Below are 5,432 nucleotides of genomic sequence, written 5' to 3'. Positions count from 1 at the left end.
CTACACCACACTGTCTCCACTCATGCCCGGAATTGCCCGGAGTGCCTCAACTCGGACACTCACCTTCGTGTCCAGGGCAGACAGACACCAACTACAGAGAAGCAGCAGGGCTGTCAGGTGTCAGGGCCCGACACCATCAAACAACCACCCTTCCATGTTCAGGTGCCACACGCCCTGAGCAGACTCGGTAACTTGCCTGACCGGCCTGATGGCACAGGAGAATGCGCTGCCTGGCTGGGCAGATGATCCCATTCAGGTAACAGGGCTATTTCTCAAGGCAAAGACTGTTGGTCTAGTTTATGTATCAGACTCATGAGTTTGCTCGTGAGCCTCATCAACTCCAGGCCCTGAAACAATGAAACTTCTCACTTGGCCAGGTGGACCAAGCCCCTTGGACCACCATAACCTCAAGATCGTGATGCTGTGCAGCCAGTTGGAAAAAGCTGTGCCCCCAGAAGGAATTGTTGTGACTCTGGGAGGCATAAGCCTGTTGCAAAGTCAAATTTGCCTCTTCAACCACAAGTTCAACTAATCCATATTCATGGCCAGGACTGGGTAGATGACAGCACAGAGGTTTTTCTGTCCTCGAGAGTTGGCAGTCCGGGTGGAGACTCAGAGGCTGGCGATTTCTGAGCAATCTCTTCCCCCTTCCTTTCTACCAAGGATCACAAAGGTATGCTTTGTAAAGACGCTTTTAAATTTGAGACCCGAATCCTTCACCAAGGGGACCCGAGCAGTGCCTGACTCCTTCAGGGACTCTCCAAGGTCAGTTCTGATAAAGTTAGTCCATATTTATACTACAACACACAAAATGGAGGCCTGAGTCACAAATCTAAACCTAAATCAGCCTGCACTTAGGGGAAACACCTGTCAGGGAATCATGCACCAGTCACCGGCCTCCAACTCCACTTTAGCTAGTATTCTTTATCCTAGGAAACAGGATCTTCCAGCTTTCGAAAGAAGTCCCAGCCTCCCAGCCAATCGTGCCCTGTTTCTCTCTTTATCGCTTTTAATGCTAGAAAACCTGCTCTTGCCCCCCAGGTCCCTCCGGAATAATGTTCCCCTGCTTGCAAGGCCCTATATGTGCCCAATCCGTGCACTGTTTTCTCTTGAATAAAGGACATCAGTCTCATTACTAAATTGTTTCAGTTCCGTCATTGACATTTCTCAAAGGACCCCCTACCCCAGCCTTTCAGTGGGCTCTAGCCCCCTCCCTGGTGCTGGGAGCAGGACTTGAACAGGGTGGGCTTCCCCTTCAAAACTCTGTTACCTAGGGGCACCTGGGTGGCTCAGTGGATTGCACGTCTGCCTTCAGCTCAGGTCATGATCCTGGGGACCTGGGATCATGCCCTGAGCCAAGTCAGGCTCTCTGCTCAGCAGGGAATCTGCTTCTTCCTCTTCCTGGGCCCCTCCCCGCTACTCATACCCAAACCCCCTCTCAAGTAAATAAAATCTTAAAAAAAAAAAAGGCTCTGCCTCATAAAACTAGAGCAACAGTAGAAGGGTTAGTGGTCGCTGGGAGGGTGGGGAATAACCGACAGAGCAGAGGATTTTGAGGGCGGTGAAAGGATTCTGTATATCGTGATGGGGGATGCCTGACATCCTGTGTGGGTTAAGACCCCACCACAGAGAGTGAAGCTGATGTAAGCTCCGGACTTTAGTTAATAATAGTGTATCCATATCTGTTCATTCATTGTAACAAAGTAATGCACACTAATGCAAGACAGTAATAATGGGGAAGTGGGAGGGAAGGGAAGCGCCATATGGGAACTCTATTATCAGCTCAAGTTTCTATAAACCTAAGACTGCTCTAACAAACGAAGTCTATCACTTTAAGACAAACTAAAACAAACACACAAAACCCTGCTATAGAGATCAGATCCTACAAGGCCTCCTGGATGCCTGATTTGCCCTCATAGAGAATTAGAGGCTCGTGGTCCTGCAGACATGCTGGGATCTCTGGTGGTTCTGGCAGCACTAAAGCAATGTCGAAATATGCAATGATATAAGGCAGAAAATCAAAGTAGAGAGCAGTTGTTTAATATACTCCATTTGTGTAAAAACAAGAAAGAACATTTGTACATATTTTTCATTTTTGCACAGAATATCTCTGCAGGAATTCAGGGCAGGTGGAATGGAAAGTTTTTACTAAACTTCCTTTGGAATTCATTGAGAAACCACATAAAGGCATTTCCTATTTTTTTTTTTTTTAAAGAAAGGTTCTTCTTCTTTTCTTTTTTTAAATAGGCTCCACAGCCAACATGGTGCTTGAACTCACAACCCTGAGATCAAGAGTCATACACTTTACCAGCCAGGTGCTTGGGTCTATTTTTAAAAAATAAAGAAGATTGGAGCACCTGAATGGCTCAGTTGATTCAGTGACCAACTAGTGATTTCCACTGGTCTTGATCTCACGGGTCCTGAGATCGAGCCCTTGCATCAGTCTCCCTGCTCATTGCGGAAGAGTCTACTTGAGATTCTCTCCCTCTTCTCCCCCTCCCACTTTTTCACTTTCTCACTCTAAAAAGTAAATAAATAAATGTTAAAAAAAAATAAAGAAGATTAAAACTATTCTAAAAAGTGGCCAATATCATTAGTTATCAGAAAAGAGGCTCCACATCATTTGTCATCAGGAAATGGTTGTCAAAACCACAATGAGATGCCCCTACACGCTCACTAGGGTGTCCATAACATCAAAAAGACAGTAACCAGTGTTGGGGAATTCCAGAACCCTCTTACACTGCTGGTGGGAACGTAAAGTGGTATGGCCACTGTGGAAGACAGGTTGGCAGTTCCTTGCAAGCTTACACATAGAGTTGCTGTGTGATCCTAGGTATACACCTGTGGGAATTGAAAACCTACATCCACACAAAAACTTGTACATGCAGCATTATTCATAGTCGTCCCCAAATGAGAATGACCCAAATGTCCACTACAATGTACTGCAACATGAATGAACTTAGAAAACATTATGCCAAGGGAAAGAAACCAGTAAAAAAAAAAAACCATACACATTATATGGCTCATTTATAGGAAAATGTCCAGGATAAGCAAATCTACAGAGGGAGAGGTGGGAACACTTTGGTGAGTAACGCTGTCCTGAAATTGTTCTAGAGTTCATGGTGCTGATAAGAGCGTCGCTCTGTGCATGTACTGCAAGGCAGTGAGTTATAACCATTACTATGTGAATTATATCTTAAAGCTGTTTTTTAGAAAATGTTCTCCTTTAAAAGGAAAAAAAAATGCCTAAACAATCTTGGCCCTAAAATGTCCAGGGGAAGAGACACCAGGGTCCAAGTCCCAGCTCCATCATTTGCTGTACCAACCGTGGGAGCCTGGACAAGTTGTCAAGCCACAGTGTCCTTATCCAGAAAATGAGGACAATGGGTGCAGTTGTGTGACAGGGCTGCTGTGAGAATGGGATGAGATGGGGCGCGTGAAGCACCCCAAACCGGAAGCACCCCAAACCGGCCTGGCCCCGCATCAGCACAGTGCAAACAGAACTAGGAGCAGGAGGATGTTACATGTGGGGGATGGTGTGGGGTTTTACTTCCTTATTATTTATTAAGAGTCAGAGGAAGGGGCTTCCTCAAGTGTGGAAAGAGAGAGGGGAACCTACCCCAGAGCCTGCATGTTGTCCTCCACTCCCTTCCCCCTACAGATGGGCCAGTATCTGTCCCACAATTTTCGATCCCCTCCCCCCAGATGTAACCACTCCACAGCCCCATCACCATGGTCACCTCACCCCTGTGCTGGTGGCAGGGCTAGAGGCCTGCAGTGGCTGGAGTGGCTGGGGATGTCAATGCCCAGGGAAGGAGAGGTGCCCTAGTCCACTGTCACCAGCCCTCCCCTTCCAGCTGCTGATGAGTGATGAGCATGCTTTCGAGCTTCCTCTGCTCTGTCTACAGATGGCAGGTGCTCCTGCAGCTCCCCCCACCCCCTATCCCAGCCAGCCCAGTAGGTGGTAAGAGGGTATCTGACTAAAGCCAGACTCAAGATGCTGGGAGCCTACTCCCTGCTTCCCCAAGTGGCTTTTCCTGGCCTAGAAAGCTGTGGCCCAGAGAAAGCACCATGATAGAGGTCAGGAGCCCTGGTTCCTGCTTCCCCTTCATCATGACTGAGCTGCAGGACCTTGGGCAAGGAGCTGCACCTCCCTGGCTGTGCTGTTGCCATCACCACTGGAACAGTGAGGGGCTGGGGTGCAGGCTGTCCAGGCCCCATTCAGGCCCTGACCCCTGCAGTGATGAGGTGGCTCAGACCAGTGCTCCCCCGGTAGTAGGAAATCCCCGTGAGACTAAACATTCACATGGATTCTCTCTGACCCTGGGAAGAGTGAGAGGAGGGCCTGTGACCTTACCATGTGTGGGGCTCTGAGCCCTCTGCACACTCCACCTAACTCCCTGGTCTGCAAGCCCATGAGGCTGAGAGATCGGCATCCTCCAAGGCCCTGAGGCTGGACAGCCTGGGCTCAACCCAGCTCCACCATGAACTAGCGCATGACCTGGGCAAGATAGTGAAGCTCCCTGCTCCATTTCCTCATTTGTAAAATGGAGCTGATGCTAGTGACTTCCTTATAGAGCTGTGAGGATCAAATGAGTAAATACATGTAATGTGATTAGAATAGTGACTGGCACCTGCTAAATGTACATTAGGATTGATTGCTATTATTTTTTTTGTAAAGATTTTATTTATTTATTCATAAGAGACACACACACACAGAGGCAGAAACACAGGCAGAGGGAGAAGCAGGGTCCCTGCGAGGAGCCAGATGTGGGACTTGATCCCAAGACTCGAGGATCACGCCCTGGGGTGAAGGCAGACACTCAACCACTGAGCCACCCAGGTGCCCTGGATTGACTGCTATTATTATTCTCATTTTATTTGTTTAAGATTTATGTATTTATTTGAGGGGAGATGTGGGGAAGGAGGAGAGGAAGACGGAGAATCTCCAGCAGACTCCCCAGTGAGTATAGAGCCTGACCTAGGGCTCCATCTCAGAACCCTGAGAGCATGACCTGAAAGACCTGAAATAAAATCAAGAGTCACTTACCTGACTGAGCCACCCAGGTGCCCCAATTCCTGTTTTAGAAGGAACCTGGGGTGCAGAAAATTTACATGACTTGTCCAAGGACATGCAGTAAGGAAATGATGGTGCCAGGCTTCCGGCCCAGGTCTGTCCAACCCTCCAGCCCAAGTCCTTTCCACCACCCAGCACTGGGCTCCCTAGAAAAAATCCTGAAATGAGCACAGCGGCGGGTGCTGATGGCTTCAGGAATAGTACTAAAAAATAATAATGGGCTTTCTTCCCTGATTACCAAAGCAGTATACCTTCACGGTTGGTAGTCGAGAAAATGTGGAAAGGCACAAAAAAGTGATGAAGGATAGTCAGAAGAAAGGCAGGCAAGTTCAAGCCCCCCACCCCAAGGGGAAAC

Source organism: Nyctereutes procyonoides, unplaced genomic scaffold, assembly GCF_905146905.1.
Source record: "Nyctereutes procyonoides isolate TBG_1078 unplaced genomic scaffold, NYPRO_anot_genome, whole genome shotgun sequence".
Lineage (NCBI taxonomy): Eukaryota > Metazoa > Chordata > Mammalia > Carnivora > Canidae > Nyctereutes > Nyctereutes procyonoides.
Note: the sequence above shows the minus strand (reverse complement) of the source record.